General features: G+C 36.2%; 1 protein-coding gene across 1 annotated transcript in view; it reads right to left on the bottom strand.

The window, feature by feature from the left end:
• Positions 1-19,271, bottom strand: part of ZNF407 (zinc finger protein 407) — a 476,207-nt gene that overhangs the window by 261,059 nt on the left and 195,877 nt on the right.

The following is a 19,271-nucleotide window of genomic DNA, read 5'->3' as shown; positions in this document are numbered from 1 at the left end:
TTGCGGTGATCATGTAGGCCTTGTACGCTTGTAAAATTAGCCTCAAAGTCACACTGTTAAACTTCCATATCCTTGGATTAAGGAGGCCGTTCACCCTCACAGGACATTATACTTTCTGTATTTAAAATGACTCTCAGAAGGGACAACCAAAACGAACTTCCTTTTAAGTAAAGGAAAATTTTGCTCATAACAATTACGTAGGGAAGGCCAACAAGCATCTAGAGTAACTGATTCAGCCCTGATGTAACAAGACACCAGACACATAGTGTGAATACTTTTACCCAAACACAAATACATTACAGGTCCTTTTTACAGGCCTTTTCCATAGTAAACTCCCTACAGTTTCAATAATGAACTTTCACAGAGGCTCAGAATTCTGGACACCTGACTGAGGCGGCTGGGGGACTTCAGATGAGGCTTCAGTGTTTTGTTGACATGTGGTCCCATCTCTCAGGGAGGTAAAAGACACGTCACAAGCAAGCCCTGTTTCCAGCTGTGACATGTCTCAGTGCAGAAGGGCAGGAGGGAGACAGAAAGAAAAACTGTTTTCTTTATGATTTATCGAGAGTCATGGTAAAACGCTTTAGTCTTTATTCATGTTTAGCTTTTTTTTTTTTTAATGTTCAGTGGCCTTCAAACCAGTTAAATACAATGAAAAATATGTTTTAAAGTTATATTATTGAAATGTATTGAATAATGACTGTCAGGATTGGAAACAGGCCACATATGAGTGAATGCAATCTATTCCTCAGTCCTCCAGAGAGGGCCATAAATACGTGTGATATTTCTCTGTGCTATATTTTGCATTTGGATTTTTGATTTGGCCAAAGTGTGTTTTTAAAAAAGTGTAAGAATACATCTGTGTGTAAAAGGAGCTTTGCTTATTTTAGTCAAAAGAAGGACAGTGAACAAATTTCATTTGATAAGCTAAAATAAAAATCTTTAAGTAGCCATTTTATGTGCATGTGCAAAAAATCAAACTCAGGTTAATAAACACATATTGCATGTGTAATATATATAGGTACAATGTAAGAAACAAATACTACAATGTCTGAAGAATACAGAAATTACAATGTCCAAAAAAAATGTAGCACACAAACCTAATTCTCCACATGTCCGGAACAGAAGAACAACTCATTTTAACAAATCAAATGTGAGACAACTTGTCCCATGGACAAGCAGTCACAGGTTCCAGGACGGCGCTACACTCGAAAGAGAAACACCCGTGTTTGCTGCTGGCACTGCTTCTCCAGTTATGACTCCTGCTACTAACACACAAGGGAGACGTACGTGGGCACAGGCAGATTCACCAAACATGCACAGCACAGGATACAAAGCAGATGTATGCAATGATGCCAAAAATCATCCCAAATTTCCAAGCTGAACTAGTGCAACACATTTACACTTGGATAAACTATCACCTTGAAGATTTACCTTGTACACTTCAAAAGATCTGATCACAAAATTTTCAGCCAATACATAAAGTGCCGAATTGAAATCCAGAATACGATAGCTATGAAGGGTTGCTAGACTGCACATAACCAGCCCATTCCACCTCTCTCAGGTTGAGATTGCTTTAGAACCTATCACTGGCTTTAAAATGGTCCTCAAAAAACACCTTATGGTCACACTTGAAATAGTTTGCATCCAACGCTACAGGCTTCTCTAGAGGATGTAATACTTTAGAAGTAGCATCATAAGCCCTGAACATAACTTCTCAGCCTTGTGGCTAAATTCAAGTGTACACGCCCAAGACAATCTGCACCGGATTTTGAACATACACAAGTCTTAATAAATGCAAAAGTCGATACTCATTTATTTAAGAAAAAAAAAAGTCTGAAATGCTGTGAGGTAAAGAAATGCACAATTTTCCTTCATATTTTTTATTTTATAAACTAAAATAGTATCATAAAAGTTACCTATTTTTACACATAAATTATCACATATATTTTTCTAAATTGACTGAATATTGGTGAAGTGACTTTCAGGGAAAAATGCCAACCAAACAGCAAACAAGGGGACATGTGGGAGCTATTTATAAAATGAACAACATAAACTTTATCTCAGCAAGAGCAACTATGATAGAAAGACACTGTAATTACGTTTTGTATTCAGACATCATTGAGACACAACAAGAAAAACAACAGGACTATAGAAAAGGCACCAACACTCACTCCCTGCAATTCATGGTCAGAAAGAATCAGAAATCCAAACTGCAAAAGAGCAAATGACCAATGAGATGTTTTACCTGTAACATGTTTCTCCTATAAAAACAGCATGATATCCCTACATGAGCTGGGAGCCTCACTACCAACTAAACTGACACTGTATCAGCTAAGATGGAAACTCTTAGAGCCTGCATTCAAGATATTTGCTGAAATTTCTGAACATAATAAACTTTCAGATCAATAAAAAATCAATCCTAATTGTAATTAACATAAAATAACAAAATTTCATTCAAAGATAATTTTTTTGTGCACAAACATATAAGGGAATCAATGAGGCCCTTAGCAATTTTAACAGAGAAAAGGAAAATAAATGTAATGTAATAAAGGTCTTTAGAAAATAATTCCTTATTCATTATCTAGTACATAAATTATACCCCCAATTTAATAAGTTCATGTCTTTATTGACACAAATATTGATCAAAAGTCAAAATCATTAATATATTTGCATGTTAAAAGAGAATGCTTTCAGCAATTTATACAGATTAGAATTAGTACTTATTAGAATAATACTTTGCTTATTGAATTTTATGGATATCAATTTAAATGACAAATGTCATATCCGATTGTATCACTATTCTGTTAAAACACACAAATAAAATGCCAAATTCTAGGTTTAAATAAGTCAAAGTCACCAAACAAAATGCCAATAATATTGTGACATAACAAAGTAAGAAATGGGTCAAGACTAAGAGCCATAAACATTTAGAAAGGTTTTTAAATGCATTTGTAGAAACAGAATTTTTCCTAAGGGAAGTACCCAATTCTTATGACAAAATGGACTACAAATAAAGAGTAGACAGGGCAAATGAAAACCTGACAGAGGATGCTAACTGACCCAAAAGGTCTTTCTGATTTTTATTTCCACAAATAAAAGCTCTTGATAATTAATGAAATCTTAATTTTGGAAAGAAAATTCCACTCAGCTCTTTCAGAAAATGAACCAGAGGGGTTGAATCAGAAGGTGAAACATCTAATTTTTCACCTCAAACTCAACATCAGCCGAAGTAACCAGAAATATAATATGATAATTACCCATCAGCAAGGAACTCTCTTTAGTTGGATAAATCAAAGAGAAGTGGCAGAATACCAACAAATTTATGATTGTCCTTTCATACAAGAGTATCCAGTACATTCAGTCATGCATTGGCACACTCAGGAGTATAATAATATTCATATCCCAAGTCCAGATGAATCATGCTGGAGAAGTAAACGCAGTCCATACTTAGATATGTTTTACAGAGAGATTGGAACAACATAGAAAACCTCAAAACATCATTGGGAGGCATGGGACACTATTGCTTTGTTTTGCTTGTGGAGCAAAAAAGGAACATAATCAAAGGTGTATACTTTGGCAGTAATAACTTGTCAATACAATTAAGTAGAAAGGACCTACAACAGTAGCCATATCATGAAGTCATAGGGAGGTGCTGAAATAAGGAGTCAGGATTCAGTTTATGTCACACAGGCTCTGGACAGAGACTGATTTACTTCGAATCTTGCTCCCAATAACTGCTAATTTTTGAACTCAGACAAGTTACTGAAGCTTTTCTGTAAAGAACAATAATAATGGAAAATCAATCGTATTCAACAACTTTTTGATTAGTATTGTGAAAAAAGAAAATTTGTTACATTTTTAAACCTCAAAATACAATATATCCCATATTGCTTGTGTATGACATAAACAGAGAGATAAGCTCCCAGAATAAAACAAAACTCGTTTTCTCCCGGAGATAAGGGGAAGAAATATGATCAAGACAGGGACAAAAGCAAACAAGACGGAAGTGCCCACCACTGCCCCCGAGTGACCAGGACCAGGGCCGACACTGTGCTACTTCGGTAGCAGAGATGCATCAGTGCCATTTTCATAAGACACTGTTGGGAAATTCATAAAACAAAGGAAATGTAGACAATAATATTCAACTTTTCAAAGTAAGATCATAGTCCAGCCTGGGCAACACGGTGAGAACCCAACTCTAAAAATAAATAAATAAAATAAAATCACATATTGTAGCATAGAAACATTTGTAAATCTAGAATTAATAATCCTAATTTTTATAATCCATTTACTTTGGTAGGTTATGATCCTGCCAAAAATCCTATTGATAAAATATGACCCATTTATTTTATTTTAATTTATATTGTTATACTTTAAGTCAAAATCTTTTATTTCTTTATAATAAAAATTGTATAATGAAATTTTATATTGTAATATTGTATAACGTAAACAAAATTTTGAAATAAAAGACTGACTAATAAAGAATTATACAATATGATATTTTGAATTTTAAAAATTTACTGTATATTTCATAAGGGATCTCTACTTTAGCATAACAATTTCATTAACGTTAAATGAATAAAGCAGAGAAAGTGCTATAGAAACCACTCATTTTATTTCAATGCCTAACAAACACACAAGAATAAAACCAAATTTTTCATCAAATTATATGAGAAAAAATTTTATGCAGTAAGATCATATATTTTTTAAATCTGTAAAAAGACCATCATTTTGGAAAAATTACTTTGTATTCCTCTCCCTTCCTGATTAAAAAAAAATATGTTTATCTGCTTCTGTTTCTCATATACTACGCACAATGCAGTCAGGGCACTGGAAATTGACAGAGGATAAAATCATATTGATTGTTCTTCAACAAACTAAATTTCTTTCTTCTTTACTGGGAAACTTACATTTAAATAAATCCTTTAAAAACAGCTCAAGTAAACACACATTAGGATCATTTAAAACTAATATCAATCATTTATTGAGAACATAGCGTAGTGGCTGGGAGCGGTGTCTATTGCCTGTAACTACAGCACTGTGGGAGGCTGAGACAGGAGGATCATTTGAGGCCAGGAATTCAGGACCAGCCTGGCCAACACAGTGAGACTTTGTGTCTACAAAAAGTAAAAAAATTAGCTGGGTGTGGTGGTGGATGCCTGTAGTCCCAGCTACTTGGGAGGCTGAGAAGGAGGAACTTTGAGCCCAGGAGGTGGAGGTTACAGGAAGCTATCACTGCACCACTATACTCCAGCTTGGGCAACAGAGGGAGACCCTGTATCTTAAAAACAAAAATAAACTCACAAACAAAACCAATAAGGAGTATTATTTGGTCTCTGAACTTTTCTCAATGCTACTAAAATACGATTTCAATATTATAACTAGAAATTAAATAATCCTTTATGTTGTGAAGAGTAAGAACCACACATCCAACGCAGAAAGTAGATAATGGGACATCTACTTACATCACTTTCCTTCTACTATTCCACTTACTAAGAACTTTTTCCATACAATTTTAAAGACTAATTAATAAATTACAACTTCTCGGTTCCCTACAAAATTAGGAATTTCCACTTCCTGATAGGATATCTAGATCCTGCAAACCAAAGCTGCTACTGCAACAACCAAAAAAGGGGGGATTAATTACAAGCACAATGTCCTTCAAGATATTGAGGAAGCTGTGGGAGCTACCAGAACAAGATGAATTAGAAGGGCAGGTGGACAAAGGGGCCCTTGGAGCTAAGCTAAGAACAGATGCCACTTCCTCCCCCATGTCATTTGATGATTCCAGGTCAGCCACACATCTGGCTTCCCTAGGATGAAGGGTTCCACTAGGGTAAGAGAAAACGAGCAGAAATACTTGCCCTCACCCTGGGCTGATGTGACAGAGTAGAAACTGGAGGAACCTCAGCGGCAAAGCAGGTCTTCCCCAGACACTGGCTTTGATGACGTGGCGGGTGTGGGGAAGGGTGTGAGGCAGAGCGAAGTGTTCTTTGGCCTCACAGCATCATGAAGACAAATTCTTGTTTGAGCGAAGGGACCTGACACTGTCTCACCTCCACGGATCTGTCCTACGCTGAAGCTGCACAGAGTGTGAGCCTGAAGTACTCAGCCCAAGACCTCCAGAGAACACAAGGAGACCTCATGCAGTCTGTGAGGGCTGAGGAGAGAGAAGCTGTGCCCACCTGTCCAAGCTCCATCAACAACACGGGATGTCCACGGCCAAAACACAAGGACAAGCCACACAGGGACCACGTCTTACTAAACCTGCAAGCCAGCGCCCAATGCAAGCACAAGCTGTTGTGGACGAGGCAACCACTCCTCCTTTTCCTGCCTAACAGAGAACAGGGCCATCCTTCTCACATCACACCATTGGGGCCTGTAGACAGACGAGGTGTAACCAACAATTCAGGGTAAAAATAAGTAAAAACCTTGAAATAACTATGATTACCACATCAAAGAGATGAAATAGGGACAAAAAAAATAGATGAAAAAGTGAAGAACCGCAACAAAACACTGTAGTCCACATGAAAAAATCTGGTGAGCATTTTAGAACCAAATGACAAAATATCTTTCATTAAGAACTCATTGGATGGCTTAAAAGAAGGCATATCAAAGGACAGGATTAGTGAATTCTAAGACAAAGTCATTAAAAAAAAAAAAAAAAAAACATAAAAACTAAAGGCTAAGGCGAAGGAACAACAAGAACAGATCATAGCATGAGAGACATGTGGGATCCATACAGAGGCCGAAAATGTCCCAGAAGAACAGGGAGAGGCGGAGGCAGTACAGAGAGAGGCAATGGGGGAAGTTCCAAAACTGCAGAAAAATATCAACCCCAACATTCAAGAAGCTAGTCAAACCTCATAGAATGAACACACACACACACACACACACACACACACACACAAACACTCTTTCTCTCTCTTACTCTTTCTTCACATTATAATCAACGTGTTGAAAACAAAAGACAAAATCATAAAAGCAGAAGGGGTGGAAAAAAGAGGTGTTACCTTCACAGGAATTATAGGTTATCTAGAAAAAAATAAACTATAATATGGAAAAACCAAATTCTGGCTGTTCTCTCTGGGTGTAGAAGGGGATTACATTGAAGGTGGTGTATGTGAAACAGAGTAAAGAAGTCCTTGTAAGCAATTTGCTAAGTAGTTTGCATGCTATGTTTTATAAAATGTATATCTCATTTACATTTCACAACCTTCTCAGATAAATATTATTTCCTTTCACACACAAAAATTCTAAGCTACTGCCAGACATCTCATAATTTCTAAGTGGAAGAGCAAAGACACAAATCCAGAGCTTTCTGAAACAGCCCTCAGATAGTCTACACCATGCTACTTCATACAAAGACAATGGCAAAAGGATAAAGGCTTCCTACAACAAACTTAACAGAGTAACCGGCAAAGATTAAGTTCAATGAAATTTTAAAAATAACTATGAGGCAACAGACAAAGGGACTCTTAAAACTACAGAGAACAGAGAATAACAGAAGTTTAAAGAGTTAAAATGAAAAGTACTAGGAATAAATAAAAGTGTGATCATGCCTGATCTGACCAATGACTTGAGTGGAAACAGAGTATTTTACCAAATCACATTATTTATTCTTTTCTCTAACAGTTTAAGACTAAGAACAGGATATGACTGTATAAGGCCACTCAGCTTTAAAATGCGCATGAATTTCACAGCAAATCCTAAAATGATCATTTAGTATATCAACTGGTGAGACTACTGATGAAAAAAATAAAAGGGTATCACCTTTGACGCTTACATCTAAAACTTTCAGCACTCGGTTTTAAAGTGTCCACACAAACTGCTTTCCTCAACAACTTGCCTTCTCCAGTCCACTGCAGCATCCTCTTCATCTTCTTGACCACTGAAGGAGCTCCAAAAGGTTGGTCCTCATCCCCCCTCTCTCCCTTTCCCACTAGTTTCAGTGCTTCTGATCGCAGTGGAGGGCTCTACCTTCACACCTGGCCTCTACCTTCACTTCTACAAGTACCCATACAACTTCCAGTTCAGCATCGCCACTTGAATGTCTGAAACTACTTCAAACCTATCTCTTGATTAGCAAAGACAGCTCAAAATGAGTTCCTCTCACAGTCTTTTGCATCTCAGTTAAAGGCACCATCACGCCCACATGATTCCTCTTTCATTGACATCTCACATACAATCCATCCTTCAGCAAGTGCCATCAGCTCTGCCTTCAACATTTATCACCCTCTGACTACTCCCATTACTGTGGTCCTAACTACAGTCATCTCTCACTGGAACTAACTCCTTTCACTCCTTCTCCATGCTATGACCTTCCAGCTTAGACCTCCACACACTCTAATGGTACATGGAGATTTTGTATGTATGTACAAAGGGGACATAAGCAAGAACTGTTTAAAATTACCAATTCCTGATCTAGACTCCATTAATAATCTTTTATATTATCAATAAGCCTAAGAAAGCTCTTGAAGTATAACCACATGCCAGTTCTTCTTAACCACCTATTCAACTCATAACTGCCCTTTTCTCACTTAACAAAAGAAATGCATTCTTCTCGCCCATCCTCTATCTCGCTCCAAAGTGGAAAAAAACACTGGGACACCAAAGAAACTAACATTATAAGAAAAGCCTTTTTAAAATCAAGGAGCTTTAAACTGAAACCTAGAGATTTCAGTATGCACTTTCCTAGTTTGTACATATTTCTATAAAGAGAAAGCATGACATTAGGCACGGGGCACTTGGCCCAAAATCAGTTGTTCTAAATTCAGGTATACTGCAAACGGGATACTGAGAGTGACAATAACTTTTGCTTAACAATTTTTTGCCTTGTGAACCCCAAACAATTATCAACTAAGGACATCACTTCTAAATGAGAGCAGTGTAAAAGAAGAAGAGGCAAGAAATGCTAAAGAGAGCAGAATTTCATTTCACTTCTGCATAAAATCGCATGGCAAAGATGCATGCCGGATCTAAGAGATCATTTTGCTGTTTTTATCCTAAAAGAATCCTGGGAAATAACTTGTTATAAATCACACCCTATCTGCAGTTTTACTATGTAAGGTAAGAAAAAGAGCACTCTTACTTACCCATGGCTCAGTCTGTGCTAGCTCCACATTGTTTATGATTTGGAGAAGGAGGAGGTGAAAAATTCTACATTTATTTCCCACAGACCAGTATTACCTCAGCAAAAGAAACATGTCTCTAATATAATTTAATATTTTTATTTTCTTCAAAGAGGAACATTACCATTAGCTTTTTTATTGGGTACTATCCTTTGACTAAATGCCCGTGTCTATCAAAGTAATGACACTCAACAAGCACTTCTCTATCCATTCTTACCACGTACTCATTAGAATTAGGTTAACTTAAAAAAATGTAATTGATCGTATCGTAACAACAGATATTATAGGTGAGCATAGGTGCAGTTTAAGCAGTATAGCTAATAATCATTAGGTGAGCATAGGTACAGTTTAACCAGTATAGCTAATAATCATTAGAACTCTATTTGTAAGCCCCACAATTACAGTATCTCAGTAACTTTTACATTTACTATTATTTTCCATTAGACTTTCCATTATTCTAGCAATAAATTATTTCATGCATAGACACAAAAATTGAAATTTAAAACTTTTAAAGTCTCAGTCATTCAATTCCAATACCATTATACATTTTATGTTTAATAATTATCAAACTCTTTATAGACTTTGTTGTTTCAATCAATCGTTTTAGTAGTAATTACAATAACCCTTTCTACACATTTTTAACACTTAGAGCTTTATGAGCAAAGATACTAAAGTATAAAAAATGCTTAGTGCTGGTCAGGCATGGTGGCTCACACCGATAATCCCAGTACTTTGGAAGGCCAAGGCCGGTGGATCACCTGCGGTCAGGAGTTCAAGACCAGCCTGACCAACATGGAGAAATCCCCGTCTCTACTAAAAATACAAAATTAGCGGGGTGTGGTGGCACATGTACATACTTCCATCTACTCGGGAGACTGAAGCAGGAGAATCATTTAAACCTCGGAGGCAGAAGTTGTGGTGTGCCGAGATCGAGCCATTGAACTCCAGCCTGGGCAACAAGAGCGAAACTCCGTCTCAAAAAACAAACAAACAAACAAAAAGCTAGGTGCCGTGGCATACTCCTGTAATCCCAGCTCTTTGAGAGGCTGAGGTGGGGGATCACTTGAGCCCAGGAGATCAAGACCAGCCTGGGCTAAACATAGTAAGACCTCATCTTTTATTTTTTAAAAATAAAACAATAAAAAAAAAAATCCTTACATCAATATATGTGTCCATGAGTGTGTACTGATACCCAGAAATGATAAGATGATCATTAAAATACATTCACATACAAATACAATAAAATCTGTGGGGAAAATAAGAGACGTGCATTCAAGAAGAAAAACAAATTTTCTGACAGTTAAAGAAGAACTTACTCATGTATTTTTAAATGAATGGACGGTGGGAATCAAATCATCATGGTATTAACATTCTACTGGATACATTTTAAAGTGGTCCATATATTACTTTACTATGTCATTTTTTACTCTACACTTGAAATTACATCCTGTTCAACTATCTGTACTTAGGATGAAAATACTCAGTTGCCAACAATTGGGGAAGGGAATACAGAAGTTTGAAATATTATCGGGGGGAACTTGAGCACCATACTACAGCATAATTAGTGTGACTGTTCAAAGTCTTGCTTGCCCTATGAAAACCTTCCCATGAATATCCATGCACAAGGAAGACGACCTCTATGACTCTCGGGACCCTGCTCATGTCTCTTTACAAGCTGGCCTGTATGTGCATTATAGCCACAGGACCCTCCTTCAGTACATGCAGCCCAACACTTGCAGTTCCTACTTCAACTTCACTGGACTTTCTATTCCCTCCGCCTGGAATTCTCTTTAATGCCTTCTTTCTCATCATTCACGTTCCTACTCAGCTTCAGAAAGAAAGGACTCTCTCTGCATTACTTCTTGCAAATAATGCAGGCTAAGTTGCCTGAAAAGCCTTAAATAAGGCTTCGGAGGTGCCTTCCGTAAACAATCTATCTACAATCACCTGTCGCTTCCCATTATTATCTCCATGGCACCTACTGCTTTCTGAAATTATTTATGTGCTTCTTCACTTACTTTCCTTTCCGCCATAACAATGTAAGCTCTATGGGTAAGAAGTGGTTATTTTGCTCATCACTCCATTCTTAGAACCTAAAACCATGCCATGCCTGAGAAAATTTTTGCTAAATTAATCATAGGTATGAAGTAAAGGTGACTCATAGTCCTAGAATAGCTTCTACATGTCAAGCACTCTGCTGGGACAGTTACTCAGTCTCACTCTATTTACTCCTTACGAGAATTTTCTAAAGGGAGTATTATTCCTTATATTTTTAGTTGAATAAACTGAGTTTCAGAGGTTAAGTAACTTGGACAAATTGCATCAGTTAATAAAATGGCGGCGACAGGATTTAAACTCCAGTACTGGATTTTAATCATCCTCTGCTAGCGCTTTATCCATTATGACATGTTGTCATTTTATTTCCCTTACAGTATTTTCATTTATCATCTTATTTGATCCTCACAACAGGCCACATCCTATCATATCTGCTTTCCAGATAATGAAACTAAGGCTACAAGAGTCAAAAAGCTGTGTCCATGGAAATAAAGCTACTTAGGGACCAACTGGAACTCAGGTCCTCCACCCCTGGCTGGAGCCCTCCTCCTACAACCCCTCATTGGCATAGGCTAAAGCAGAAATTGGTGAATTAAAACCAGGTTGACTGGTGAATGAACTTCCCAACATATCACACTGTGCCACTGTCAAAAGCTTGGGAGTTTACAAGTGCCACAGACTTTCTGAGATAAGATAAAGATTTTGATAAGCAACATTAGCCATACTAATGAAAAGCGAAGTAATCCTAGTAAGAGGCGCAGTCTAGCCAGGGTGTGGGCCTGCAGTCACAGCAGACCCTGCCCCATCCAGCCACTGCTCCAGATTTGGCAGAAAACCAAAGTGCACATGTGATGACCTGGAGTTCCACAAAGTATAATCTTACTTGTGAATATTTAGTCTTATTTAAAGATATTTTCCCAAGTTCTAGTGCATAAGGATAAATCATTTTAAAAACTCAAGATAATTTTTTTTTTTTTTTTTTTTTTGGGGGGGGACGGAGTTTCACTCTGTCGCCCAGGCTGGAGTGCAGTGGCCGGATCTCAGCTCACTGCAAGCTCCGCCTCCCGGGTTCACGCCATTCTCCTGCCTCAGCCTCCCAAGTAGCTGGGACTACAGGCGCCCGCCACCTCGCCCGGCTAGTTTTTTGTATTTTTAGTAGAGACGGGGTTTCACCGTGTTAGCCAGGATGGTCTCGATCTCCTGACCTCGTGATCCGCCCGTCTCAGCCTCCCAAAGTGCTGGGATTACAGGCTTGAGCCACCGCGCCCGGCCAAAACTCAAGATAATTTTTAACAAAAAGAGTTACATCACTGGGAAAAAAATGTATTGGAAATAGGAAGGTCTGTAGCATATACATCCATAAGCTCTTCCATTAAACAAGAAAGAAAGGACAACTCGAGGACTCAAGCAGGAGCGTCTCGATTTTCTCACACAACAGAACACCTTCATTTGCTTGCACAGCGCTCAACTCCATCTTAAAACAATGAACAATTAGTGACTTCAAAACATTAGAATCAGTTCCAGTTAAAATTACAGATATAATTTATGTTGACTCTTCATTGTCTCTACCTACACCAGGTGGAGACCCTTTAACAGACTGTTTCCATTCCCACTTGACAATCATCAAACAGCAACAGGAAAACTTTCTGTTCCCACTTGACAATCATCAAACAGCAACAGGAAAACTTTGGTTTAGTTTCTCTACTCTAAAGTATCATCAATGTATTGATAATATTCTCACATTTTTACTCTTCTCCTTATAAAAATAAAAAGTTGTGGGGAAAACAAAAGATAATTATGGTATCAAAAAATCAGATAATGCTAGATTTAATAGTATGCTTATGTTGCAGTCTGCTACTAAACAATCTGCATTGAAAATGTAAGTAGGTATTTATCTTTATCACTACAACTATCAATAGAAAAGTGCAAATCACACTACTGTGACAGTTGAACTGGAGAATTTAGGAGCAGAAAGCAGAAAGATTTTCAGCAATATATGAGAAATTCAATTATTTATTTAGGCTTAAATCAGAAATGTAATCAAAACTTAAAAATGCAATCAAAGAAGATTTTTAAGTAGCACAAGAATAAGATGAAAGACAAGATTATTTTCAGTACAGAAGTTCTGAAATAAAAGCCCAAGTAAAAAGAAAAAGGAAACACCTTCATCAAGGTGGGTGACTATGTTCTAAAATAGTCTTTCATCGTACAAAAATGTACCTCCTATAACACAGCAGAACCTTAACGTAGGGGGAAAAAGGAGTTCATTTTTTAAAGTAAACTGTTGTTACAAGGTAACTTTTAATTTGTGCACATAATGTAAATTGCTATGGTGAATGCACGTCGGGTCACTGAAACAACGGTAGCTGAATTCAGATGTGACCTGGCAGCCCAGGTGTTCAGGAAAAGTGCTGTTAACAGTGAGGATTGATGATCTAATCAAACTGTCACAGCCAGATCCTCGGCAGGGTGGTTGGAAGGAGGTGGAGGAGGATAATATTCAGAAAGCAAGCACATGCTTAGTGTTACTTTAAATTGATGCTGACATTTTCAATTGTGAAAAGAAATTTTTTCCTAAGTAATATAGGAAACAACTCGGCTAACCTTCCGGAGAATATCAGATAATCATGGTAGGTTGCGGTACAAAAGCTAACTTCTCAGAAATGTAAGCATATATGAAATACAAACAATCAGACGTTTTAGAGACTGACTACAGTAATCAGCATTTTAATTACTTTCTGTTTTCTTAGATGTATAATACTATTGTGATGAATATCCTCTCTATGTACAAACAAAGCAATGTATTTAGCCTGATATTTTTGCATCTGAGTGTGAAAATTTCCCAAAAGGGTACAAATAACCAAGATCCATGTGCTGCTTAATGTAAGACTTCTCTGAAGTCACATGTTAATTAGAATAATTAATATGTTCTTTACTGAATATGCCATGCATTTGTCACATGGCATGCTTACAAAAACTTTGATTGGACCATCAGCTTTAAATAAACCCTGAATCATTAAGGGCTTGTTTTTTTTTTTTTTAAACTCATTGATGATGACAATTTTATAAAACTAAGCACTCAATTTTTAAAATAACAGTTCCTTCCAGAAAATCACTAGACTAGCTTACGTGTGTGATGATTTACGTCACACAAATAAATTCAAATATGCAAAGAAGTACACAGATAAAAGGAAAAAAAGGACAATGAAATATGTCTAACTTCAACTAAAATAAGTCCTCAGCCAACCCTCCCACTGCAGGTCCCCTCAGTTATTAAAAGTGCTCACAAAGACTTCAGGCTTTAGAGGCACTCGGCGTGTTCCTGTTGTTCTGTATTCCTGGCAGCGTCCTGAGCTTTCGATATGCAACCTTTACTCTGAAGCCAAGGACAATCAAGTTTGTTAAATTGCCTCATGTTTTCAAGGCACGTTATAAAGCATTCTCGTGAAAATTTTTCGCTCCGTCATTCCTGACCTTTTTGAAACCATGCTCCAGAAAGTATTAATATTGATAAAAACCACATTATCTCTGTCATTCATAGCTGACACACAGACCCAAGGTAACACAACACAGCTTCCCTGGTTTGTACAACATATAAATGTGACCAAACTAGAAATACTAAACTTTCTCTTTCATGTGCAATCAGAATAAGCTTGTAAGTTTTCTAGTAAGACCGACCCATTCTTTAAAATCTGCCTTTTTGAATTCTTTAATAAAATTTAGTACGATATCAGAGAAGCCACATAATGCACTGCAGAAAATCAACTTAAAATTGCTAAAATATACAAAGAAAACATTCCTCTCCTAAAAATAAACACTATGCATTCTCAACAACGCAAAATGAATCTTGTCATTTTCAGTACTTTATAGAGAAAAATCCCACAGACACATTCTAGATGCCCATTGATAACCAGGTCCTTTTTCTCAGAAAACAGAAAGTATCCAGGGTCTCCCTACCAATGACGGGACCAGCACCAGCACTAGCATGCAATGAACCAGAGAGCTGGACCAAGGGGGTATCCCCATTAAGGACCAAAGTGCAGGAAGAACAAACTCGAAACCACCACAGTGCTGATGTCAGCCCCAAATCCATTTCCCCAAGAGCACGCGAGCAAGGTCTTCCCCTCACTCCAGTTAGCTCAGGATTGAGTGAAGCATTTAAATACAAGGCTATTCCAGAGCTTTCTGTTACTCTGACAGGTAACAAAACTGGCTAAGAGGGTGGTAATGCTGGACTTAGCTCTCATTAGCTACCATCCTGGAATACTCAGAATGAGTCTCAATATAATTATTTTTAAAAAGAAAGGTAACATCATAACCAATCCAAATTTATAACTTTTGAATTCTATATGGTCTGAGATACCCTGAAATTCCTACACACTGGCAAAGTTAAAAAAAGAAAAAAAGAAAAAAAACATAGTCCTCCCACTGGTTGGTTGATTGCTAGCTTCATGTCAGAACAGAGACTACCATATTTATCATTAATCTTTACTTGACAATGTATTGCAAACTTAACTATTAGCTTCCCTGGAACATTAAAAGCTCTATAAAACATGCATATGCATTAAAACTACTTGACATAAACATATGCAATTTAAATATATTTAGTATTATTGTTTTCTCCCACTGGATAACCACTATTTCTCCAACACCTAGAATATTTCACAAAATTTTCCGTCAAAGAATTGTTAACAAAAAGGAAGAGTAAGAGAAACATTTTCGAGCTGACCTGAAGCAAAGCAAATTAGAAATTTCTCTGAAATCTTACAACGATTTTGCTACATAAAATTTGGATTTATTTTAATATAATATTTTCCCTCTCCCTCCAATACATACAACAAAACTACCACACATTATTGGTTGTGAGCATTCAGTGGAGGACTATTCATCTGCAACAAAATAAAAATGCCTTTTCCACAACAGTTTGAAGTGTAGAATTTACACTAGGAAAATAATAACTTGGAAAAATGTATATGTAATATTGTTAACAGAGTAAAAACGTACTATGCCTACTAACTAGTAACATCATGATTCACATAAACAATAGGTTAAAAGGCCATTAAAATTATGTAAACTCACATTTACAAACTGACATGGAATAATGTCCATAACATATAGACTAAATGCAAGCTGAAAAACATGCTGTAAATATATTTGTACGTAGTATAACTACGTGTATATTTATATATACATGAGAATTGAGGGATGTTCATTGAGGGACATTACAAAAAGCTAGCAGTGTCTTTCAGTGATAAGATTTGAGATTCTATTTATTTTATTCTTCGTACTCAGGTATGTTGGTTGTATTTTTTTTTAAGCAAAGGAAAAAAATTTTTTGAAGAATTCTGACAAAAATGAAAAGGAAAAGAAAATGGTTATTTTTTCAGGAAGAGCACTTTCTTCCAGCAAGGTCATGTGCTGATAGAACATTTTGAAGGGACTATGTACTTGGACGATTTCTGGAATGTTTATTGTTCATACAGAGTAATCCACACTCTCCTTCTGTCATGTTCACAGTGAGTAGCATCAATTTCAGCGGTAACTGAAAGAGGTTATGGGTGTCCACTGACACTACAGGACGCTCTTCCACGTGAAGTCCATAAACTAGCCCTAGCTTCTGTATACCATACAGCTATCACTGGCAGCAAATGCAAACCAACCAAGAGACCTCCACATGCACCTGCGGGTGTGAAATTCTGATCAAAATAATAAACTGCCTTTGAATTACAGGTTGGATAGGTAGACACCTATAGGTATAAACTAATCAACTGTCTTTCATTTTCAGGATATAATTGAATACACCTGGAAGAGAAAATATACTATTAAAACTTAAATATCCAACAAATGATTTGAGGGAATATTCTATTTCAATCAGTTTCACTGATACCATTACATTGCCATTTTCATGGTCCACGTTTGTGATACTCGAAGTATATATAAAATATAAACAGTCTAGATTTCCATGAAAACACATTAATAATGAAAGAAAAATATAAATGAAGCCTTATGAAATTAATCTCATATATACCGATTTATAAAATTAATCTCATATACCTTGACAAGGGAATATGACAAACTGAATGTTTTACATTTTTCAGGTATGCAATCATTAATCATACTCAAGAGAAAAACAATTTAAAAATTAGTTGATAATTGATGATCAAGACAAAAATTCATAAGCACTAATGATCATTATATTACTATTTCAAAGTATTCCAAAAAGAAATTACAGAATATCACTAAGAGTATGGACTGCTTACTTTCTAACTTGTTTTAGTAAAACAACAAAGGGAAAGAAAACCTAACAAAGTGCCTAAACATCTAGGATTGCTTTAAATTTATGGAAGAGACTCTTTGAAACATTCTATAGAGTTTAAAAAAAAAATTGGTATAATGAATCTGTTAACAAGCTATGTTTGAGTTACAAATAATGGTCCTAATTATTTTGATCCTGAAACAATAACCTGACAAATGACATAAAAGTTGTCAGTGATCGGGTAAATCACTGACAGATGAAGTCCAGTTATCAGAGACAATGTAAAAATCACATTAATATCAGAAACATTTCCTGAGACATTGGGCTTCCATTCTACTCAGGAAGCAAACTAATCAAAAACTTTCAGTATATAAAACAAACTGAGTTTATATATGCTTCCAACGAGAAATGATTAAGATTGGCTTTAGGCTTCTCCCAGCACGAGGAAAAAAATTTATCTTTCTGTTACTCTTTTTGAACTGCTCATTTTTCTAAAAATAATTTAAATAATTAGGAAGGCCATACATGGCAAGGAGAATATGAATTTTAAGAGGCAATAGGTTAAATGTTCATTTCCATTAAGCAAATCTACAAGAAAGCCAAAAAGACTGAAGATCTCAACAACTGGAAAAAATGTGGAAAAGGGAACAATGTGACTAAAGTTTTGTTTATTGGAAAAAATCTGAAAATAAAAATAATATGAGAATAAAAAAGGCAACAGCTGAATTAAAACAATAAAAGAGTACAATCTAATCAGCAAACTCAAAAGCAGGGAAATGCACAAAATTAGCATAAGAATAACAAAACTACAATAGAAGCATTAAGACCAAGAATTACAAAAAGCACACCAAGTTCAGAACTCACTCATGAAATTTAAGTAATTCTATGTTTTCATTAAATGTGATTTGTGCTCAGGTTATATTCTTAGGTGTATTTTTATTCCATGACTTTAAAAATGGAAAGGCTTGCTGTGTGTATATACAAATAATTGTCTTTGGACTCTCCTCAAAGATGAAACCTCTTCTATTTTTATTCAAGTTACTGAAAGCCAGGACTCATCAATGAAATGAATGATCAAGATGGACCATGTATTTTTGGGAAAAGTGTAAGGTAACCAAAAAGTAATGGCATTGGTAGACTTTGGCTAATAAAATGGTTAAAAAAAAAAAAAAAAAAAAAAAGGATTTTTTTTCCAACAATGGCAGTACTGCTGCAATAGAACCTAAGAATGACAAATACATCTAAAACGTTTTAATATGTAAATTTTGATTGAATATTCATCCTATTCTTGTAGGATACAGGTGCATACACATACTCCAAAGCAGGACAGTATGCATGTGCATGAAAATCATTACAGTTTGCAGAGAAACACTGTATATTAATCCAAACACTATAAATGCACAAAAGCATTACCACTGTCTCTACCTATTGCAAATGAAAAGAGAGACTGACATGTTATGTGATACTTTTGGTGTAAATACCCAACTTACTCCTTTTATTGTTTTCAGGTTATGCAATTCTTGGGACAACAGGTAAATCAGTGTTACATGATTTCAGTTACTTTCATGTAAGTTTAAATATTAAAACCTGAAGGGCTAGAAATGAGGAATTTAACAAAAATTTTAAAATTTATCTTGAATGAATGAAATCTGAATGAATGTCAAGGGCAGGAATTCTCTCAAGGGATCCTGTACTGCAAGATTAATTCGCATTAATGGAAGGTTTTCCTATGCCCACAGTGCTGAGACTGTTTCTGTCCTATGGGAAACAGTTCGTGGAAAATACTGAATTTACATATTTCACTGTTATGTTCAGTTATTTTCCTC

The sequence above is a fragment of the Rhinopithecus roxellana genome, chromosome 21, assembly GCF_007565055.1.
Source record: "Rhinopithecus roxellana isolate Shanxi Qingling chromosome 21, ASM756505v1, whole genome shotgun sequence".
Taxonomy (NCBI): Eukaryota; Metazoa; Chordata; class Mammalia; order Primates; family Cercopithecidae; genus Rhinopithecus; species Rhinopithecus roxellana.
This window is presented reverse-complemented; position numbering and strand designations above follow the sequence as displayed.